The 24327-nt window shown below is 49.3% G+C and overlaps 1 long non-coding RNA gene across 1 annotated transcript; it reads right to left on the reverse strand.

Moving 5' to 3' along the window:
- Positions 1 to 1306: 1306 nt before the first annotated feature.
- On the reverse strand, positions 1307 to 15969 carry LOC104860022. The gene is made up of 4 exons (XR_779542.2): positions 15485 to 15969; positions 10815 to 10887; positions 9251 to 10196; positions 1307 to 2081 (listed from the first exon to the last, which is right to left on the reverse strand). It is a non-coding gene; the product is annotated as an uncharacterized LOC104860022 (long non-coding RNA).
- Positions 15970 to 24327: the final 8358 nt, after the last annotated feature.

Below are 24327 nucleotides of genomic sequence, written 5' to 3' on the forward strand. Positions count from 1 at the left end.
CAGGAAGCTCAGAAGTCATAGCTGGGCCGAGGAGGTGACTAAGACATTTGTGATTCTTCTAGGAGAAGTCAGTAGATAAGAAAGAGAATCAGGAAGAAAACCACCGGGGCTCTAACTCCCTAGAAACATCCTCTAACACTATGGAACTTGTAGTTCGAGTCACAGACTGCTGCAAGCCTGAAATGTATTCTAACTGATTTGCAAACTAAGAATGAGAACTTCAGGACCTGAAGACCAATGTGGAATTGCCAGGACACAGAGGCACAGATGGACAGAGCTGGCTCACTGAAGGAAGGTGGTCCAGAGAGGGTATCACGCGGCCCATGTGTGGAGACACCTGGGCCCACGCCGCAGCCCGTGTGTGTCAGGACCGCACATCTGTCCACCAAGGACAGCACAATCAAACGCAGTCTCCTAGCTCAGACACTGAGAACCACTGCCTTAGCACCATCGCCCGCTTTTTATGATCCTCCCCATCCGCTGTGCACACTTTAGAATGCAGGCCTCGAAACACATTCCTTATGCATATCCAGAAATGGTTAAAATGAGAAGCCTGCATATTTTACCACAATTCAAAATATGAAAAATGTCTTTGAACTGATTCCTCCTATTTCCATTGAATGAGACCTACCTGCTGCTTTACAAATTTAAAAAAAAAAAAAAGACTGACTTTAATAACATGAGCAGAATTATACACTTTAAAGGGGTGACTTTTATGGCCTGTGAATTAGGTCTCAGTAAAGCTGTCTTTAAAAGATTAGATGGATGGAGGGGTGGGTGGGTAGATAGACAGACCCACCCTAAGTGTCTTTCAAGGAGGCTAGGCACACGTGTGTTTACATTACCGGGCTGGGTCATCTCCAGGTGCCGAGTCCAAACGCCCCCCTACTGCCCTGCACAGATGCATCCCTCCGAATACCCTCAGAAGGGTATCAGAGGTCAGGAGGCCCGGAACTAAGCTGCCCTGTCCTCTACAGCTCTCTCTAGCTCTGGCTGCTAATACTGCCCTGCTGCTCACCCCACACTGCTTCTTTATTCCCATGTGACGTCCAACACCACACACGTCCAATTGGGCCTCCCCCTAGACCCTTCCCGCTACCTTTCTGGCACATCCTCTACCCCTTGCCAAGACCCTGACAAATACAGTGCACAATTCACTCCAGGTCCCATCAGTCTTTCCCAACACACGTCTATTTTGTGTTGTCCCATTAAAAATGAAGTCTGTTCTCAGTGAGACGCAAAATACTGTCTCATGAAACTAAGAGCAGATATGAAATAAAAGAAAATGTTAGATGTAGAATTATTGGACAGCCTGCTCCAGGTAAATTCACAAAGCTGTTTTAAATCTGCTTTCGTAGTCAGGGTTTGCAAGGGAATAGATTTAATCTAGGACACATCATTTATGGGACTATTTTATAATAGCCACCCCAAAAGTCAAATGCAAAGGAGAGCAAGAGATCTCTTCACACATTAGAGACCGGAAGAATCTAGCTGAGGGCCTGGAGCCCACAGCAATGTCCTGCAGAAGTCCAGCTGAAGACCTAGAGCCCAAGACGATGTCCTCCACGAGTCCAGCCAGAGGCCTGGAGCCCACAGCAATGTCCTCATGCAAGTCCATACGGAGGATCTGCACTGAGAAGGCCCAAAGGCCCGTGGAGGAAGCCAGAAAGTCTGCACCAGTTGGGTGAAGGGTTTGGGCCACCGGGATGAGGGATCTGTACTGGAGCCAGGAAGCGATGCTCACCGTGAAGATTAAAGCTCCCGCAAAGAAAGCAGCAGCTATTCCCTGTGACAGCAAAGATCCAAACTCCTCAGTCAAAGAGAACGGCTGAGTTTGTATCAGGAAAACCAGTTGTGGTGAGCTTCTCCGGGAAAATCGACAACACACACTCCTCCCCTCCAGGTCTTCTTTTGCGTCATTGGCAGCAATTCTCAGGTGGGCCTTCCACACCCAAACCACCACGACTCAGTTCAGCTGGGCGTTTCAAGCTGCTCCACCACGTCTGACATTATTCAACCTCGCTAATGAGGAACACATTCTTATCCAAATCCACCCAGCCTGGAAGTCTAATGCGCACCTGCTGGAAATTCCACGTAGGAAGAGTATTTAGAAAAGAGTCCTAAAGAAAGCCTGAATCTATCACTGTCACTGCCAAGTTGATTCTTTACAAACTGCCCAGAGTTCTTTCTCCTCGATGTCCCTTAAGTGCCTCAGAACTCCACAGAGCCAAAGCTAAGGCCCTAAATTGGGATTCCTCCCTTTCCTCACCTCCCCCAGGCAGCCCATTGTCAGACTTTCCTAAACATCTTCTATTCCACTGAATCCAAGGATTCAGATTTCTTTGGGGTTTGTGCAGACTGTAGATGCTTAGCAAGTGGCCCACAAGGGGGATGTAGATGGGCAGCGACTTCAATGTTTGACAATTTTTCATCTTAGTCTTCACTGCCAAATGTTTTCCTGTAAAGCATATTTCACTTGTTTCATCTTAAAACTCAATATTGTGTAACTAACCATGGTAACGCCAGTCCCATCCTCTGCAATGTGTTCAGTTGTCTGCAACTGACCGCAATCCAAAAATATTACATGGAAAATTCCAGAAATAAACAATTCATAAGTTTTACATTGCAGGCTGCTCTGAGTAGAGTAATGTCCCTCTCCATCCTTCAGAGTCACAAATCATCCCTTTATCCAGCATAGCTGGGCTGTGATGCCCATGTGTAAGTCATCTAGTACCCGGTTGGATGATCAAATCAAGTGTCACAGTAATGCAGTACTTGTGTTAAGTACCTTAATTTTAGATAACAATGGCCCCGGTAAACAGGAGTGGCAACACTGGCAATTTGAATATATCAGAGAAAAGCCATAAAGTGCTTTGTTAAATAGCATTTCTCAATGTCACCAAGAAAGTAAATATAGTACAAGATATTTTGAGAACAAGACAAGAGATTTGTATATCTTTTAATTATAGTAAGTTGTTATAATTGTTCGGTTTTATTAATATTTTACATTGTCAATATCTGTCTAATTTATAAATTAAACTTTATCATAGGTGTTACGGCTTGCATCTGTATGACTCTTCAAATACTCTTGTGCTTATAGGTGGGGCTTTTGGGAGGTGGCTGGATCATGGGTATGTGATGCCTAATTAGGGTGTGTGAATATGGATTAAGGGTGTGTGATAGCTAAATTAGTCCACTGATTTACTTAACATAGTTCTGGATGTGGATGATGGGAAGCCCCACCCAGGCTGTGGGGGGCACCAACCACCAGAATGGAATAAAACAAAAAGGGGAGCTGCTGCTTGGGGCTTCCTGTCTGCCCTGCCGTGGACTGTTTCTCCTCTGCCATGCCACCCTGCCTTGAAGACTGCCAACTATGGATGGATGAAAACCACTACAAACTGTGAGATAAAATAAATCTTTCCTCCTTTACCTTGTGGCTGTTGGGTATTTTGTCTTAGCAATGAGAAAAGTAACTAAAATAATAGGTATATACATAGAGAAACGTAATCTATGTAGGGTTCAGTAGTATTCCAAGTTTCAGGCATCTGCTGGGGGTCTTGGAACATATCCCCGGGAGATAAGAGGGGACTTTTCTCCTCACACCTCTCAGGTTCCTCTTATATGTGTCACAGTGTATTTCCTTAATGTATAAACCAGGGGTCCCCACCCTGGGGCCAGCAGACCAGTACAGGTCCCAGGCCTATTAGGAATTGGACCAAACAGCAGGAGGTGAGCTATGGGTGAGCGAATGAAGATTCCTCTGTGTTTACAGCCACCCTGTCATTCACATCACAGCCTGAGCTCCACCTTCCTTAGGTCAGCAGCTGCCTTACTCTCTCAGAGACACCAGAACCCTACTGTGAACTGCACATGCGAGGGAACCAGTTTGCCGATCCTTTGAATCATCTTGAAACCACCCCCAGAGTCCATGGAAAAATTGTTTCCCATGAAACCAGTCCCTGATGCCAAAAAGGTTAGGGACCTCTGGTATAAACCATCACTATAGAGCTTTTTTTGTGTGCAATACAAATTATTTTAAGTAGCATCAATAAGAACATCTATCATTTCCCTCTTGGATCATATTATCTCTTTTTCCTCCTTTCTTTGCTTGCAACATGGTGCTATTTCTTTTCCTGATCATCCTGAGTTCATAATCAATACTATCTAGAAGTTTCATTCACCCATCTGGAGCAGAATTAGGCCACATGGCAGAAATGTGGGCATTTTCACCGTGGTCATGACAGCAGACGGTGAGGGGCTGTGGCATTCAGTGGCCAAGAGACAGAGGCTGTTCTGCACAATAAGGTGTCCTGTACCCTGCATGGCCTTGAAATGTACTCAGACACCTGTAGGTAAAACAATCTCCTTATAATATCTGCGCTGAAAACCGAACTCCAGCCTAGATACGTAACTAAGGTGATGATTTTATAGAGAATGCACTTTCCAAGAATGTAACTGCCTCAAAGAATTACTCTTTGCTTGGTCTAAAACTTTCCAAAAGTCCTTCACCATTTGGAAAAGAATCCTTTCACCTGCAGCAATGCCTCTCGGTGCAGCTCTGCCACTTGTGAACAGGTCTACATCTGAAGTCAAGGTGCCCTCAATAGCCCTACTTACCAGTCACAAATCCAAATGCATGCATCAAACTCTTGCACTTTGTTATGAAATGCAAAATATTTTCTTACAAAATATTTCCTATTATTTCTTCTTTAGATAACAGCAAGCTGGGTGCAGTGGCGCACACGTGTAACCCCAGCTGGAGTGTAGGCGGGTGTCTCAGTACAAAGCCAGAGAAAGCAGAGGCCGATCTGGTGAGGGTGGCTTGCACTGGCCTGGATCACTGGCTGTCACTGTCACTACCATGTGGTTTCAGATGGATCTCAAGTGGAGCGAGCAGCATAACAATGACCTTGGCCCCTGGGCCAGGGATGGGACACTCACTCGCTCACTCAGTCATTCAACAGCTACCTATGATGCCAACTCCTTGCCAGGTGCCAGGATAGACTTAAGACACAGACCTGCTGTCCTGGAGCCAACAGGAGTTAGCAGAAGAGAGAAATCAACTCTCAATGAAGAATGGCTGGAGGGTGGGGGGACAATGAGCACCAACGACAGTGACAATTGTTTTCCTGCCCGAGTCAAATTCTAAATGATAAAAACCAGCAAAAGAGGGAAAAGGTAGACATTTTTACATATTTTTTATAAAGCTCTATTTATGTGGTGACAGTTTACCACTGCATCCCTTCCAGTTAACAGGATTTGGGTGTAGTATTTTGACTGCCTCACCTGGTCCACTCTGAATCCAGGCCACTCCTAAACTCAAGGGCTCGTCAGGCGTAGTGACCAGGAGGTCTGGGCTCTGGGACTTTGCTGCAACGAGCTGAGACATGCCAGAGCCCGAGACATATTTGGAAGAGGAGGTCTTCCCTCAGGCTCTGGGGGCCAAGATACTGAGCACTGGGAACAGATGTTTTCATCGGAGCCTCCAGGAATTAAAAGGCAGAAATCTCAAAAACAGCAAGGAGATGGAGGCAGAAAAAATCAAGGCCCGGGCAATCAGAGACATCTGGATGATGATATCACAGCAGGGTTTTCTCATTCATGGTCCAAAAAAGAATCCTGATGCAAACTTAGCCAATAAATTTGGGACAAAATAGTTACAGGAGGGGCTTTCCCCATGGCTTTTCAGAAGGAGGAAAATCAAGAACGTGGAGGGGAAAGTTCTGAAATCGCCTCTCTCAGGCCTTAATGATGATCAGGCAGAATTCCGGAGGGCACAGCTTGCTGAAAGCCGGAGAACAAATCAGAGGTCAAATTGGGTTCCGTCTGCTTGTCAGGGTGGGCGCAGCATGGATGATTTACACCTAAAGCCGGCCCGGTGCCTCCATCTGCCTCTACCTCCTCTCAAACAGTTCTCCCCAGAGCCATTGATTTACTCACCATGAAATGACCCAGATACATCGTGAGCTCTGTGGGGAGAACACTCTCTGCTCAAAACTCTTATTTAAATTTTTCCCCAAATATTCCACTGTGTGTGTGTGTGTGTGTGTGTGTGTGTGTGTGTGTGTTTTAAAGTTTCTTTAACAGAGGCAATTTAACTGAAACCATGATTTCTCGTTTTTGCTAGAGAGTTGTTGACTAATTTGTGAGTCAAACAGTTGGTTCTCGCCAGTTCCTGCTTCTGTGGAATGTGCCCTCCCATCTTTCTGAAGATCGCAAGATCAGGGCTGTTGTCCATCGCCGTCCAACTTTTCATCATAAATTCTGAGAGAAAGGGTTCGTCTGGGTGTCTCCACCGCCCCAGCCTGTGTTCCCAGACAGCTCCCAAGCATCCCAGGCTACGTTTGTCTCCCCAAAGGCCAGTGCCACAGACCTGCCAACAGCTGAAAGTTATAAATAGGATGGCCTGGGACAGCCGAGGGAGGGGTGTCAAGAAACAAAGTCTAACGAGTATTCAGATCCAGCAGCCACGACAGTGCTTTGGAAGGCCAGGGAAGAAAAATACTAGTGCAGTGCTTCTAAACCCAAGGAGCTGTCACAGGAACCCATCCACCAAGTCTGTGGCCACAGACCATCTGCCCGGCCAGGGGAAACTGAGGCCTTGTGAGATATGGGAATGAATGTCACTTCCCCGGTTAGAGTCTTACCCAGCTCTTCCTTTGAGAGACTCAGCCTGGTCATCCAGACCAAGAGACTGGTTTGGGGGCACAAGTGGCCCCCCCAGAGCAGGGACACAGCCGGAAGTCTGAAGCATGGCCCAGGGCACCTGTGGCAGGACCCAGTAACACTGCCCACATGCAGCTGTGTCACTCGCCCTTCAGCCCAGTGCCTGGTGCCTGCCTTGTCTCTCTGTGTCCTCCCATGGTGGGAGGGGGCGGTCACCTCTCCGATGGCCCTGACCCATTCGTGGTGGCTTTGTCCTCATAGCCTGACTGCCTCCCAAGGGCATTACTCTGGGGAAGAGGATTCACAACACGAATTCGAGGAAGACACTGAGTTCAAACATAGCTCCTCTCGGGCTCTGCCTGCATTGTCCCCCAGCACCTTGGGTGAGCTCCTCCTCAGGAACACTCTCTCAATTAAAGATGCCGCACTTGCATGGCTTTCCTATGCTATACATTAAGAATTTATGGCTCCTTTGTTTATCCGCAATGTCAGCTATTCATCACCTAGAAGAATCTGCAGCTTGGGAATTATGAGTAAGCTGTTTCTTTCAAAAACAGCTCAGGAAAACAGGGCTGTGGAAGGAGAGGTACAAAACTGCAGGCAGAAAGCAGCTCACTTTGGGTCCTACTCGCATTGTGCTCTAAGTTTCCTGACATAACAGGGTCAGGAAGTTCTGGGTGATTGTGAGCTTTTCCACAATCACCTGCTACCTCTTATAGCAGGAACACTTGCTACCTCTTGTTTTGCTGCTGCTGCTCTTTGTTGTTGTTGTTGTTGTTGTTGTTGTTGTTGTTGTTGTTGTTGTTGTTGTTGTTTGGGGGGGTCTCCCAAAGTCCCTAAGTTATCTAAACAGGATTCTAACTTGGTAGTACTGCTGCCTCAGCCTCCCACACTGCTGTGGTTACAGGCAAGCACCAACACACTCAGCTCAAGCGAATGACCAAGGGGGAATAAACCTAGACTATGTTCAGTGGTCCTTCCACTGGCACTGAGTAAGGCCTCCCACCAGCCCCTGGCCACCTTGAACACCTGTGCTCAGGCGTGAGGGGTAGGCGCAGACTCACTACCCTTGGAATCCCCTCAGAGATGTGGACAGAAAGGTGGCTGCCTTGCCGGGCTCCCTGGAGAACCAAGTGCCACGGGACAGGCTGTTCCTCTCTGAGAGAAGAGACAGCCAAGAAAATCCTTGGCAGGGGCCCAGCTGGAGACAGCACGGTGGAGCTGTGGGACAAGGCTTTGGCAGCAGGAACAATAGGGCCTGGCAGTGGGGCTTCTCCAGGGAGAAGCTTCACCTGCCACTTGACGGCCCCACCCAGGTCACTTTCGCTGGTAGCACACCTCACCACCTGCACCCCACATACGCACCCTGGGCGTCTGCCGTGACTGTGGCGGGAAAACCCAACATTCCTCAGTCCTCCCTCTCTTCCTCTCTCTCCAAATCCCATGGTGCCTCTGCTTGGGGGAAGCAGGCCCAGGCCAGGGCCCAGCTAGGGGGTCTGAGACCTGGAGCCCAAGCTCGACAGCCCCCCAGCAGGACCATGCAGTTCCATCCCTCTGCAGGGCCGCCTCACCCCACTTCCCGCATAGATACAGGCTGGCGGAGGAATACAGTGAGTGTTTCCATTTTTAAATTTTACGACGGTAAAAGACACAGTGCTCTTGATCCCCCTCAAACGCCCCCTCCCCCGCTTCCAGCTCACGTTTCCCATCCTTTCAGCACTTTCTGAAGCAGTTCTGGAAGACCCCTGTTGTGAGGGTCTACGTGAAGTGTGATGATCAAACATATGGTGACCGCTGCTGCCGAGTGCCATCCACTAGAAAGGAAAGCTTGTAAAATCCTAACAGTGGGTCCTCATCCACCTTTCTCTCTGGATCTGGCACTGTGCAGCTTCTGGCTCTTCCCCCAAATCTAAATGACCATGAAAGGTGCAAATTAAAGTTTTGAACCAATTCAGGACATCAAAGCATCCATGACAACATAACTAAATTCACTCACGGAACAAGACCCCTAGGACTGCTTCAGAACGTGGCAAGAGTGATGAAATCAATGTGTTCACAGTAAGGAGGGTTGGTTTGAGGGAGATTCTTGGCAAGGTGTCTTTTACTATAATGAACTTTATAAATTTAAACATTCACTGTATTTCTTGATTATTCCTCACATCTAGGATCATACAGAAAACCAGACCATCAAAAGCCCATTGTTTCTGAGAGTTTAGGACTCACGGCTGGCCTGCTGAAGTCTTGGGGGAAATGATATCAGATAGAAACCTTACACTGACCGGTCAGTGGTGTTAGGTAGAAGAATCAAACGTATGTGGATTAAGAAAAAGAAAGAAATTTCCTCCCTTTCCCTCTCCTTGCACCCAGATTTAGGGATACAGAGTCACAAAACAGTGCAGCTGTCTTGAACGGTGAAGCACTGACTTTTTTTTTTTTTTTTTTTTTTTTGTACTGGGGATCAAACTCAGGTCATTGGGTTTTCAAGGCAGGCGCCGGAACCACTGAGCTAAATCCCCAGCCCTGACTTTTAAAATACCAAAATACTTTATTTTTTTAACCCCTGAACCCTCCTTCTACCTACCTGCAAATCGCGGCAAGATTTAATGGCACAGGCTCCAAAAGCAGAACGCTTAGGTCAGAATCCTGGTCTCACCATATGTCGCTGTGTGACCTTGGATAAATTATCAACCTTTCTGAGCCACCATTTCCACTTCTGGGAAAACAAAATGACATGCAAAGAAACAAAAGAGCATTGCGCCCATTTCCACAAGTGAGGTGATGTTGATCAACCCCTAGCCCAGTGTCCAGCGCAGTCCGCTGCTGCTGTGATAGATTCAGGGCCTGCTCAGGACCGGAAGTCAGCCTCTGAAGGGCAGGCGCCGAGAAGGACAGGAGGAGGGGGTTGCCGACCAATATCGGCCCTGGCAAACCTGTCACACGGGTGACGGTGGTGCAGATGTAGCGTCCTAGACGTGGCTGGACCGCAAGCCCCACAGTGAAAGCGCCAGGCGACAAGGAGCCGTCACCACTGAACTCCAGTGTGCGGGCTGGGGGGGCTCTCCTGGTCCAGGGCCGGGACAGCCCTAACCCTCTCAGGCTGGCACGGGGGTCATAGCTCCTGCTGAGAGGACCCCCAGTCCGCTTCCTGCCTCCTGCACTCCAAGTTCCTGCACAGGCTCCGGCTGCCGCCAGAGTCTGTTTTGTGCACCTCATCGCCTCGGGACCCAGCGAGGAGTCCTGAGATGGAGAGCAGGAGCAGCTGGGTGTTGACACCCCGCTGGGACAGCCTTGTGTGTCCCCCCTGGCCCTTCGCCCACTTCCCCAGGGACAGACAGACCTCTCAGGAGCAGACCCTGGGTCCCGGGGCAGGAACCCAAGGTCTCCTCAAGAGCAAGGACTTCCGCAGGATTCCAGGGTCCGCCATGGGTCACTGTAAGCGAGCTTGGGGACGTGAGTAACCCTCTGTCCTCACAGGCCTGCCGCATCGGGCCCCCGACAGCCACGGAATGAAGAGATGAAGGCGTCTCCTGGAGAGGAAAGGAAAACAGTGGGGTTTCCCACCTTGACCTGGAGGGGCTGCCGTCAAGAGAAGGGGGGACAGCAGAGACCAAGGGCCAGTGGTCCCAGCCTTTGTGGAAGAAGGCAGGTGGGCTGGGTCTGGAGGGAATTTGAGGCTGAAATGTTACACTGGCTGAATTTGAATAACTCTGAGGACCCGAGCCCGCCAGACACAGGACACCTGTGCAGTTCAGTCACGGGACAGGAAGGACAGCGTGGCTGGCAGGAAGACCCGTGAAAAGTTGTTTGGTCTCCTCTGAGTTTTCAGTATTTTCTTCATTTTCCACAAGCATATATACCTTTTTGATGGAACTGGGGATTGAAGCCAGGGCTTTTGAACTGAGCTACATCCCCCGCGTTTTTATGTTTTATGCTTTATTTTTTTATTTTGAAACAGTCTTGCTCAGTTGCCCAACCAAACTGGGCTGGAACTTTCAATCCTCCTGCCTCAGCTTCTCAGAGTGCTGGGCTTGCAGAAGCAGACCTAAATAAGACAAAAATTGAGGTAGAAACCAACCTCTCTGTACTATATGGAAAGGAAAAGGTTACCATTTAAGGAATGCTGAAAGGGGATTGTGGTGTCTCACCTGGAGAAGATTTAGAGGAGATTTATCATCACAGATCTAAAGGAGTATCCTGTATCCTTTGTAACCGCCAACTCTGTGAACACAAACACATGCGCTATTAATCATAATAATAATGTTTGGAAGAAAAGAAGGCCGATTCTATGATCTCCCAGATGCCAGGAAAAAAGTCACTGGTTTCCAACCTTGGGAGACAGATTTCTGTCCCATATGAGCACAACACATCTGTCAACACAGGATGAGACAGAATCAACCGCCAGCCCACATTCCCCCACTGGCCGCATTACTGACCCCCAAGGAGTGGCCTCTGTGGCCCATCCAACCACAGAGTTTCAGGAATCCCTGGCTGCCAGGGCTGGCCCAGAGCTGCTTATCTGTGTTGGTCAGTTTTGTGCCACTGTGACCAAACACCTGAGAAAATCAACCTGTAAGAAGGAAAGGTTTGTTTTGGTTCATGGATTTCAGGGGCTTTGGTCTGTGGTTGGCTGCTTCTATTGTATTCAGTGTGTAGCAGGGCAGCACAGCATAGTGAGGAACACGAGACCGAGCAAAGCTTCTCAGCTCATGGTACCAAGAAGCGGGGGAGAAGAGAGAAGGGGCCAGGGCGCCAGTACCTCCTTGGAAGATACACCCTCTCCGGCCACTGGGCTCCTCCTCTGAAAGGTTTCGCCCCCTCCCCAAGGCGCCATAGTCTGGTGACCAAGCCTGTACCATATGGACCTCAGGGAACGTTTAAGATTGAAACCATGGACCAGGGATTTAACTCAGTGATTCTGCCACCTGCCTCACAAGTGCAAGGTCCTAAGTTCGATCCCCAGTACCAAACATACTAAAAATTTTTTTTAAATCCTACACTTATTCATAACCTCCAGAAGATTGAAAACACAACACTATTTAATGCTAGATCCAGCTAAGAAGGAATAGCCCATAATCAGTGTCAACCATAAACAGTGTGGTTCTGAGACTGTCCATGTATTCAGGGTGGCTCATGGGAGATTGGGAAGCCAGAGAGACTGAGAGGAAGGTGAGCTTCCCATTTGCCATAAAAGGGGCAGGTTTGGAGAGCAGGGAGCACGCCTGACGTCACTAGCCCCTTTCCCCTGTGTTTCTAGCAGGCAGGCGTTCCCATAGTAATGGGCCACTGCATGCAGTCCTACAAAGAATCAGGTCACTGAATTTTCCAAGTTAGAGAGGCACAGATGGATGAATCCCCTTACAAAGCAGTGGCTGGAGAGCATGCAGCTCCCTGACCAGCACAAGAAACCCTGCCACTGTGGCCACGACCATTCCTGAAGCCCCCAACTGCCAGTCTCCACCTGTGCTTGGACCCCGGCCCCTGTCATCCTGCTCTTTGAATCGCCTTCCCAGAACGCCTCAGTGCTTCTGAAGGTCTCCATGCAGGCCAGGTCGCACGCTACTTGTCCCTGTCACTGCACCTAAGACAAATCCTTCCCTTGTCATCAGCTGCCTATCACTAGGCCCTCAGCACTTTGCGGTGGGATTTCTGTCTTCTCAACTCTACATCCCCAGCATGTACCCAGCAAGCACTGGCTGAATGATAAAATAAAAGAACCACACCACCAAAAAGGGGCTCTCTTTTTACTACAACCAATGGACCAATTCAGAAGCCAAACAAACTGCATTTGGAAGGTGCTTAAAATCCTGGTCTCTCTGTCCCTTCTGTAAGTCTCTACACGTGATCTAATCCAAAGACATCAGTCATGGCAGACACGATTATTGTGCACTTTGGTTAATTGCAAACTCCATCAGTACCAATAAAAAGCTGGCATTTTACTAAAGTAAAAATAGGCCATGGTTTTGAAAGTGCATGTGATGTGGTTTCCTGATGGGCAGAGGAATTTCAGGGAAATATTTATTGTGCTCACAGATGGCACCCTACCTATTGTCCGTGTTCCTTTTTATGGAGTCATAAAGATTACGTTTATGGTCAGGCTGGCTGACGTCTTCATCCAGTTCCCTTCTGAGCACATTCTCTGGGGCTCTCAGGACCAAGGAGTAACATTCGGCAGCATTCAACGAAGGTTTATTGAGTGCCCGCTTTGAGCCAGGATTTGTCTCCAAAGCTTTCTGATTTGCTAAAAATATTCCCAATTCCACAAGCAGTCAGGACAAAAAAAATTTTTTGTTCCAGTTTCCCCTCGGGGGCTTACTGGGTGGGTATGCACACCTCCAGATGCCCAGGGAAATAACACCTCCCTTCATGGACCCACCAGATCTCTCGGAAGGTTTTCCTTCCATCTGGTTCAGGAGAGCATGCACATTAAATTCAGTGCACAAGTCTAAGAAGCTCAGCTTCATGGTACACCTCAGTCCATCACCCCAGGACCTTGCCCAAGCTGGGCCCAGAGACTGCAGGAAGCACAGAGGGCCACCAGCACCTCCCACCAGTTCAAAGCCTTCCAGGCAGAGGGATTGGCAGAGCTGGTTACCCATCTGTGCCCAGGTCCTCCTTCTGCAAATGGGGACCATACTGCCCCTCCTCCCAGGGCTGATAAAGATAACCTGGCTCCGCCCTCTGTGCACAACGCATCCAGGACACGTGCCCAGAAGCTCGCCTCTGTGCCATGACCAGGGAGGACTCCCAGGCTACCGTACACATGTGGCAGGAGGGATGGAGCACAGGGGACGGACAGGCCATATCACACATGACCCAGTGACAGGCCTGGCCGGGAAAGGAGGGGAAAGGAAGGTTGGCAGTGGTGCCGAGGTTCCAGCCTGATGAGCACATGGGCAGTGTTGCCATGGACACTGCTTGGGGACGCCCAGACTGCTCTGAAAGCTCCATGACCTGGCTTCCGCTCTAGCCCGTGCCCTCTTCACCCATCCACTCTGCTCCCCTCTGTGTGCCATGTTCCCTCCTCCAGGAAGCCTTCCCTGATTACAGGGGACATCATTCCTCTGTCTCTCACTGTGTTGTTTGTCCCCTTGTTCCATAATCATGGACCCCAGTCCCTCTCCTCAGGTAGGAAGGATGGCATGTGCCCAGGTCTGGGACAAGCAGGCAGAGGACAGGTGGGGCTGAAGGTGTCATGAATGCGTGAAGTACAGCCATTGACTCCCGGGCAGGAAACAGAATCCAGCTCAGGTGGTTCAGTGGAGAGGCCCTTATCAAACACATCTCAGAGGGGTGGGCAGGACTGAGGGGTACTGAGGCCCCAGCATGGACTCCAGGGAAGCTGTTACCAGCCCTGGGAGGAGGGTGCTCCAGAAGGCAGCTGGTGAGGAGATGCCAGTGCTTGCCGGTCCCCTGGTGCAGGCTCGGGAAGGCCCAGGGGCAGGAGTCACCCTCAGAACTCTGGCACACGGCCACCGCTATGGGCTGGATCTTAGCCCCCGAAATTCCTAAGTTGAATTCCTAACCTCTAACACCTCATGCTGCAGCTCGATGACCGCATGTACTGTATCTCTAAAAGAAAGGCTTGTGTTAAAATGAAGTCTATCAAATAAGGAAGTGTGGTCTATATACACAATGGACTATCATTCAGCCATAAGAATGAAATCACGTCATTTTCAGGAAAATGGGTGGATCTTGAGACTATGGAGTTAGGTAAAATAAGTCACACACAGGAAATTAAATAGCACATAGTTTCTCTCTTTTTCTGCTGTTTTGTTTTTCTGTTTTATCAGTACCTGTGTGTAGCACATAATGATTGCATTCCTTGTGGGGAGTGGACACCTGTACCTGACACATCCTAATTCTGTTTTCGTCCCCTTCCCCTCCCCTCTCCCCCCTTCCCTCCACCACTTGACTCCCTCCCCTTTTAAGAATGATCTACCTGTTTACTTCCTATTCTCTATCTTTCATTTTGCTCTTTATTTCTACTTTGGGCTTCTCATAGCAGAGAAACCATGAGATAACTGAAGCCACGGGTCTGATTGATTTCACTTAACACTGTAGCCTCAAGGTGCTTCCACTTTCCTACAAATGCCTCAAGTTTCTCTAAAGAATAAATAAGGGAGAGAGGGTAGGAACAGTGAGACAGATCTCTTGGAGACACAGAAAAGCACCACGTGAAGAGGAGCAAGCAGGGAAGGGAGAGGGTGGAAAGTCATCAAAATATGACACACACATGTACCCCACTCCCCAACGCACATCCAACTATGATGTAAGGCAAACACGCACTGATAAAAGATAACGAAGTCGGGAGGACCACCTTATAAGAAGAAGCCATCAGATCGTGAACACAGACAGACTGAAGACCAGAAAACCATTTCTGTGAGGACAGAAATGAGCGAAGAAAAATGGAGATAACCCCTGGCAACAACATAAAGAGGGATGTGCAGGACAGAGGAAGGGACACCCAAAAGCCAAAGGAGAGAGCGGGCAATCCTGCCGCGCCCCACCCCACACAGGACACTGTGGGACCTGTCTTAGGGTGGGACGGGCAGGCTCAGACATAGTGAGGTCGAGGGTAGGGGGGACCGGTTGTGAGGACAGCACTGGATGGCCAGGAGCAGGGCCTGGCTGCACAGCCGAGGGGGTGCATTAATAAAGCCCACTGCAGGATTATTTGTAAGTCGACGGAACAATCTATACACGTTAACAACAATGAAGTGGGCCGTGTGTGCTGCCTGGAAAGAGCTGGAGGACATTAAATGAAAAACCGCAGGGCAAATATATACAATCCAAATTCAGAAGTTCCCCAACTTACCAGTGCCATTTTTCAACACTACAGTGGAGCCACAGTGGTACCGTTTCAGTGGAAATCACACCCAGGATTTTGAATGTTGATCTTTTTCCAAACTAGAGCTATGTGGTACAAAACTCTCTTGAGATGCTGGACACCAGCAGCTCCCGCTCAGCCCCAGAACACTGCGAATCTATGACCTTGGCAGACCAGGTGCATCAGACGGGTTTGCATTTTCTCCTAACAATGTTTCCAACTTAATTCGAGCTTGTTGGGTAGCTGCATCTTAAGTCAAGGAGCATCTGTATGTGAAAACAGAGAGACAGAGAGCTGTGTGCTGAAGAGCTACGAAGTTTCCTGAATCAACAGCTGCTGAAATGGAGAGGGAGAGCAAAATCAAGCATCACCATTAGAATGAAGTCCTGGGGTCCCAAAGTAAATCTCTGTCTATAAAAAAATGAGTTTGTGTTATTAGAAATAAAGAACCCAGTTGTAACAGTTTGACGTTAAATACTATAGATAAAAAGTTATATATAAATGTGTGTGCACATGTGCATGCGTGCAGGTGTGCGTCTGTGTGTGCAATGGGAGGACTAGTTCATCCTTGTCTAGCTCCACTGATGGTAAAATGGATACCAAGTTACTGAGTCTCCTTTCTTCCCCCGTAGTAACGGTCCACTGGAAAGGTACGTCTCCTCCTCTCCCACTGTGACAGGTTGGATTATATCCCGCCTTCCTGTCCCCTCCTTTCCCCATCAGCAGCACCACATGCTCCGGACTCCTATGGGGACATCAGGATCTCCTCTGTCCTTTCCTTCTCTAGGGGCTGCTGTCACAGGCAGCTGAGCCTCCCTGTATCCACAGCTCCCCCTGCAAGCCACCTCTTCACCACCTCTTCGGCCCTTTCCACCACCACTGTATTTGCCCTGGGTGACTTAAAGAAAAAGCTGAAACAATCCACTCAGAAACAAATAGCAACATTCTTTCACACATTATTTTTCAGAGCCTAATGCCCAGGGCAGCCTGTAAGCCACACCTGTCCTGAGAGAGCAAATCGCCTGAGTCTGAGCCGATGGGGACACTTAAGAGTAGTGAGAAAAGCGATCGATGGATTGGTGGCGTTTGGTTGGCTCCTTGGCTCAGGACATCAATAGCTCATCAATGCCTCCTTTCATGTGTTTAACAACTCGCCTCCTTTGCTACCATGGACAGAACACATGCAGCTCTGGCCATGGAAAATAAAGATGAGCTCAGCCCTGTGGCACAAGCAGCAGATGGTCAGAGAAACACCTTTCCCTCTTGATCGGTTTCCTTGTTGCAAACGCTCTGAGTCCCAGTGGCCCAAGACTTAGTCACCACAGTCTCTCCTAGCTGAGGCACCCATTTACCTCACAACTACCCACCCTGATGCTAAATCTGCTAAACACAACCCCCTGCTCTCCACCAAGAAACTGTGCCCTGGTACAAGGTCCTCACGGTCACATTTTCACTCGGGTCCTGGCTTTGGCCCTCAGAGCGGAAAAAGCCTCTCCTACTGAATCACCGGGACTCACCTTCCTCTTCTGGCTTCAACGGGGCACTGGATGTGAGAAGTTCCAATGCGGCTGTTGACTCATCAGGCCCAATAGAATCTCCTGCGCAATCACACCCGCTCTGGGATCCATTTCCACTCTAACGCTGGTGTTTCCCACGTCGGAACACATGTCCAGTGTGACTCTGTCTTTGAGCCCCAAACTGGAGCTCCCCATCTTCAGGACATTCTGCAAACCCCTCAAGTCAGTGTGTCCAGTATCAAACTCAGTGCCTTCCCCCAAACCTGGTCATCTAGTTGAATCTCCCCTCGGTCTACGGAACCACCCATGTGCCCGTGCCCTGTCCGTGACAATGACTCTCAGCTCGTCGTGGTGATTGTGGCACTCTCCACGTCTCTTTGCCAGCCCTCCTCTGTACCCCTGCAGCAGCAAGGTCTCGTGCTCCCTAGCCAAGGCTTTTCCTGGAGCTGACTTTCCACTGAGGCGTGGAGGCTCACAGCTCCTTCCCTCTGTCTGCTTCCTGGCCACCGTGACATGACACAGTGTTTTCTAGCGCTGTGCCCCTCTGCCACGCAGCCAGGACTATAAAAGTGAGCCAGAAAAACCTGTCCTCCTTTAAATTGCAGGTGTCAGGTTTGGGTCTCCGTGGCAAAAAAGCGACAATGACACCAGCCTAGAACAACAGTCTTCTACCCTGTTCCCTGTGTCCCCCAATCCACATGGCCCCCCATAGCCGTGATCATCTCTACCACGCACATCCAGTTTGCCCAGTGCTGACTTCTGGGGTAAACTGTTTCCAAAGGTAATGCTCCAGCCAGCAAGATCTGCACACAATTCCCCAAGCCATTCAGCGACCTCCAGTCCCCCCACTCAGGCCGCGCTCCCAGAAGGCCCACCTTCCCCAACTCCTTCTTGAACGCTCGTACCCGTGTGGCCTGTAACTCAAATGTTCCTCCTCCAGCGTGTTCATCATGCCCTTTACAGTCCTTCAGATGTGGCACCAAGGTTGTGCTGTGGACAAAGCTGCCACGGATCGTCCAAGGGGAAGGAGTGAAGAAAATCAACTATTGGGTCCTGCCTTCTCCACCTCAGACCCTGGGACCCATCACAGACATGGGGACAGGCTGGGGCGGGGGAGGAAAAGGAGGAAGAAGGCTAGAAAAGGGGGCAGAGCAAGGGAGAGATGATTTCAATGCTGAATCATCAGTGCGTGTGTGTGTGTGTGTGTGTGTGTGAGAGAGAGAGAGAGAGAGAGAGAGAGAGAGACAGAGACAGAGACAGAGACAGAGAGAGACAGAGAGAGATCTGGGGCCCAGGGTTTACACAGGCTAGGCAAGCATTCTACCACTGAGCTGCATCCCAGCACTTAAAACTGTCGATATTAATTTCACCAACTATCAATATCATCACACAGATAGATTTTAGAACTAAAAGTGCCACCATGAGGGAAAGGGAATAAGAAAGAAAACATGAGTGAGGTTTGGCCGTCAAAAGGAAGAGAGCGCCTGACATACAAAGAGACAGAGACAGAGAGAGACAGAGAGAGATCTGGGGCCCAGGGTTTACACAGGCTAGGCAAGCATTCTACCACTGAGCTGCATCCCAGCACTTAAAACTGTCGATATTAATTTCACCAACTATCAATATCATCACACAGATAGATTTTAGAACTAAAAGTGCCACCATGAGGGAAAGGGAATAAGAAAGAAAACATGAGTGAGGTTTGGCCGTCAAAAGGAAGAGAGCGCCTGACATACACAACAGCGTAGATGAACCGTGTAAACACTGTGCCGCGAGAAAAGAAGACCACATACGGCAAAACTACATTTGAATGAAATACATCTGATATTCCGAATGGACAAGTCCAGAGTGGCCTCATGACTGCCTGGGGCTGGAGGGGACAGGGGACTGGAGCCAGGTGACTGAAAAGTGGAGCACTTTTGGGGTGCGTGATGGAAGTGTTTTAAAATTGGTCATAGAGCTACACAGGCTGTGGCTGTATTAACAATCACTGAACGGTATACTCCAGATGGGTGAATTCCCTCTCGCTAAAGCTGTACATGTAGATGTTTTTACTGCAGTGCAGGCATTTGCTTAGGCATTTGCTTAGCCACTGCTTAATTCCAAACAGTAAGAGCTGAAAGGCTGTCCGTTCAGCTGTTGAAGAGCCTAGGACTCTGTCACAAGGGAGCAGAGAGTAAACAAGGAACATCGTCCTCAGAACAACTCGCTAAGCTCATTCTATTCCGCGATGTGTTGGGGGGCTGGAAAGAAAGTCACCATTGTTGTTGGGGAGATGTGATAAAATGAAATGCAGTTTTATGACAAATGTCACCCCGGACAGCACTGACAGTTGCAATACATGCACAAACCGAACTCTGCCCACGGGGTGAGAGGGAGCTGTGTCCGCAGGAGCTGAGGCCGCGGGCCAGAGGGAGGAAGCAAATCAGGGAGAGGATGCTGGATGCCTCGGGCAAGGCAAGCGTGGGGTGGAGCACATGCGAGCCTGCTGCTCCCCTTCGGCCCTCTCAGTTTTGTATCCTGGTCCAGCCCTGGTGGCCCTCACACTGGAGTGTACATCAGAACCACCTGCAGGACTTAACTTACTGGGCCCACCCCAGAGTTCCTGATTCAACAGATCTGAGAACTTACATTTCTGCTTTCTCCCCACCTCACTCCCCAGAACTAGCAGTTGAACCCTTTTTTTATATTTTGAGACAGTCCCTAAATCCCAAAATTTCCCCGGGCTGGGCCCTCACTCCTGCTCTCACTCCTGGGAATCCTCCTGCCTCAGCCTCCCAGAGTGCTGGAATTACAGGTGTGCACCACCATGCTTGGCTGAGAATTTCTATTCCTAACAAGGTCCAGCTCAGAAGACGGTGCTGAAGCTCATGTCAATGCTGAACCAGATAAACCGTGGTCCAAAAATAGCAACAGCAAGGGCAAGCTGCCGACGCCCTTCCTCCAGTGCCAAGACCTCACCCCCAGGCTGGGCCCACTCTGGAGATGTCCTAGGGGCAGAAAGGGTTAAGGAAGAAGGGACTGTTCCACCCCAGCAAGATCTGCTCAGGCCCTCACACACTTCAGATTGGATTCCTGGCTTCTTCCTTATTGATTGCAATCAGTCAAGTTATCCCTGTAACAAATTGCTTTAAACGATTAAAATAGTAATAGGCACAGCTGGGTAAATAACACGCAGGATGGGGCAAGTCTGTATTCACTAAGAGGCAGCCTACACTGCCCGACTCCCACTGAGGCTGGCTCCAAACCATCCCTTCCCACCGACCGACATCCCCCAGGGCTGGCCATCTGCACACCCTCCAGGTGAGGATGTGGAAATCCCTCGGGCCCTTCCTACGGGTCCCTGAACCTGCCAGCCGAGGTTCTGCAGCTCCCATCCTCTCCCGTCCGCTCCTATCAATGAAGCAGCCACACAGACGCGAATCCAAGTGTCTTTAAGGTGCTTACCAGCGTGTATACTAACAGGGTTTAATATCTCCTGATGACAACGAAACTCATGATTAGGAAGAGGCATTCTCAACTACAGGCTGCAATCGAAGGAAACTACTGAATTTGAATCCAAGAAGCCTGTTTACAAAGTGCAAATCATTTTTCTTCAGATGTTGAGATTTTGAGATTGCAATGTTTATCCTGGTGAGATAAGCACTAGGAAACACACTCTGGGGTTCTTAAGGAAGCATTCCCTGCAGTGAGAAGGCCAAAACTAACCATGGTGGAGCAGGGAGGATTAAGTTAGGCCCCTTGGAAAGCACAGAGCATGCAGATCACCTTGGAAACCAGCTCCTGTAATTATTGCATAATAGGTTTGCTAATTATCCTAAAAAGGCAAGAAAGCCCCCTGCCTAAGGGGAGATCAGGGTGGTTATTAATGAGTAAGATAGCAAGAAGAGGGAGGAAGAGGCAGCTAGCAAGGTTCACCTCTCCCTAACCTGCTGGTGGCTGTGTTTGAGGGCTTGGCAGAGCCCCTGGAGGCAGGGACGTGAGGACCAGCCCCAGGTAATGCTCCCTTTCCCCAGCCTGAGGCTTGCTGCTGCCCGGAGGATTCTAGTACTGGTGGAGACTCCTGGGGTGCGGGGAGCGGGCTGCCTGAGTCACATCCTGAAAGCCAGCCTGGCCCCAGCGTGAGACTGGACCAGAATCTGAAGACAGAAAAGGAGGGCATGAAGCCAGCACAGTCTCCTGCAGCAGGCTGACCCGGCCCTAGGACCCGCCACCCCACATCAGATGCACTCTTAAAACCCAGTCAGCACAAAACATCTGCCAGGCAGCAATTACGTACCCAGCACTGAGTCCTTTCCACATCTGACAATCTCAAGCCTGCAGGACCACAAACTAAGGGTGGGACAAGCTCTAGGTAGGTAAGAACAGACTCCATCTAACAGCTGTAATGTGGTCACTGCCTTTAGACCTTTTTATTATTTTTGCAGATGCCTCGTGATTACAGTGACTTACCTACAGTCGGGTGACTCCTTCCTTCCGGGTCTGCATGTTTTTTACTAAGTATTTACCATGAGCAGACAAATGCCATTGTGCGTCTTTCTTTTGACATAGTGGTATCACACTGCATTCTGGAACTTAATGCTTTCATTTGACATCAAATGCTCCAAGATGCTGACCTACTCCATACACTGCGAGTTCTATCCCATGAATAAAGGGCCTGCGAAGAGCGGAGCACGAATGGTGTCCATCCTTAGGAGGCCTGAGGCCTGTGATAGTGGCCCAGTGTGTGCACATTCCCCATGTAGGCCTGAGAAGTATGCACTGTCTCTGTTAGCTTCTGTGTCTATACAACAGGTCACCAAATCATGCAGTGACTGTTTAAAGAAAAATCTTTATGACAGTAACAGACACAAGGCCACTAATCCCTCTCAAATCCTCCCCTCACTTCAGACACACCCATCCCGTCGCACTTGCCACTGTTCTAGAGCAGCTCTGGAAGTCCTCTTTTGTGAGTGTCTTTATGTGGTGTGGTCAAAAATACAGCGAATGGTTTGTAATGTCTAAAACTTGGAAACTGCCCATTTGCCCATCAGTTGGAAACTGGATAAAGAAGATGTGGTTTTTCTATTAAAATGGAATACTACTCAGCCATAAAGAATGAGAAATTAGATTCATTCATAGGAAAATGGATACATATTGAGGATATACTCCTAAGTGAAATAAATAAGTCACACATGTGTAAATACCGAATAGTTTCTCTGGTATGAAAAACTGTAACAGTACATAAGGTCCTAATGAGATAATTGACCATGTGAAATAGGAAGAAAAGGGCTAAAGGTGTAGGGGAAGTGGGAAGGGTAGGGGAAAGGAAATAAGGGAAAAGAAAAAATATGACAAAATGAAAAAATGGAAATAAAGTGTTTGTACATGGGGAGGGGAAGAGGGGGTGAAGGGAGGGCACAGACAAGGGGAAAAAAATGAGAACCAAGACCTGTCATGTGAAGGTACAGGATCCCAGTAATGAATGTAATTGTACTGTATGCCTAAAATGTACCAATAAACTCAATAAAAGAAAAAAAATACAACGCATGTCGCTGCCCAGTGTCGCCCAACAGAAAGGTGGGCTCATAAAAATATCGTGTGTCCTCATCCATCTTCTTCACCAGATCTGGCACTGTGTGACTTCTGGCTCTTCCCCAAAGTCAAAAGGACCATGAGAGATAAACGCTCTGTTTCTATTCAGGACACTGAGGCCGCCTCCACAGCGCAGCCAAAGTCACTCGCACAGGGCAATGAGTTCACCAGTTACTCACCAATCTAAAGCCAATGTCCTCTCAGCTGTATGTGTGGGTTTCCCTGCCCATTAATGGTGGAGACTAAAATGACAGATTCACCAGGACGCTAAGGTAACTTGGAAAGCTCCTTCTACAGCCCTATACTCAACTTTGTATTTGTAATTTTTTTCTTCTCTAAAAAGACTTAAAAAAAAAAAAAACATACAAATTGGGGCTTCCCAAAACCTGAGTCCACCCTGCAGAGAGAAGTTCTTTGTCTTGGGGATGCCCTAGTACACTAATGAGGAGGCGCTTGGAGAGTTCTGAGCCCTACTCTTGGCATTAAAATGAGATCAGAGGTGCGTGCACAGCTGGCCTCGCTTGGTACCGTCCATGAGCTTGGCAGTCTAGGCACCGCTGCCCACCCCTGGGACGTGCTGGCCTTATCACCCGTGCTCCCTGGCTGAGCTCAGCAGTGTGCCAGGCCTGCCCTGCCCCAGCTGTGTCCACTGCACTCTCGGGGAAGAGCCAGGCCTGTGCCAGATGATCTGACATGCTGGAGAAGGGAAATTCTCAGCATTCCTTCTGCAGGAGTCCTCTGCCAGCCACAGAGCAGCGAGGAGCAGCTGGCTGGGGTTCCCTTGAGCAGCCAAATACATCTTCAACCCTAAGAGTCCAGGATGGAAAAAGCGGGGTCAGCTCTCATTAATGGGAGTTTCTTGGGGTACTCGCATCTGCTGTGGAACAAGGCCCCAGGAAAGGGGAGGTGGTGGGAGAGACCAAGGGGAGATGCAGGGCCACACCCTGAAATGCCCTCTGCATGCACACAAACTTCCAGTTTGGGGAAAATGTCTTCGTATTCCCAGAAATGACCCAATGGAACAATCAGATTACATTATTTTCTCCGTCAATGCAGATGGAAGGGGCCAAATTCCTATTTCTAAGCCCATCCCGACTCTCACACTCAGTGGTGACCGGAAGTCTCCGTAAGGGTCCTTTTCCCCAGCTCCTCACTTACCGGGGAGTGCTCAGTGCAGCCTAGACTCTCACATTTTCCCTGGGGCACTGCAGGGGTGTCCTGAGGGCTGCCCAGGCCCTCTTCCCTCCCCTCCCACAGTCAGTGGGGCAAGTCTAGCCCAGGAGCCACTTCCTAACAGCCCCTCTGAGAAGTCCGTGCATTTAGCTAAGCCATATAGCATCGTGGTCTCTTGGCAATGACAAATTTTTCTTCAGGTCTCAGCAATCTGTCCACAAAGCCCCGTCTGACCACCTTCCCACCCCAAGGCTGAACCAAGCACCTCACTCGTCCCGAACATCTCAGTGCGCCCCCATCTGCTTCTGCACCCAAGGACTCCACCATCCAAGGATTCAACCAAACACAGATCGAAAATACAGCGTGCGGGGGAGGAACTCGTGGCATGTGAACACGAACAGGCTTTTTCCTCTCCTAGTTAACTTCCTTAGCCAAACAGCACAGCAATGATTTGCCTAGTGTCGACGTTTTATCAGGTATGACAAGGTACCCAGAGATGCTTTAAAGCCTACAGAAGGAATCACGTGCACAAGCTCTACGCCTCTGCCTTACACAGAAGGGGCCTGA

The sequence above is a fragment of the Fukomys damarensis genome, unplaced genomic scaffold, assembly GCF_012274545.1.
Source record: "Fukomys damarensis isolate Sample0158 unplaced genomic scaffold, DMR_v1.0_HiC HiC_scaffold_7, whole genome shotgun sequence".
NCBI lineage: Eukaryota > Metazoa > Chordata > Mammalia > Rodentia > Bathyergidae > Fukomys > Fukomys damarensis.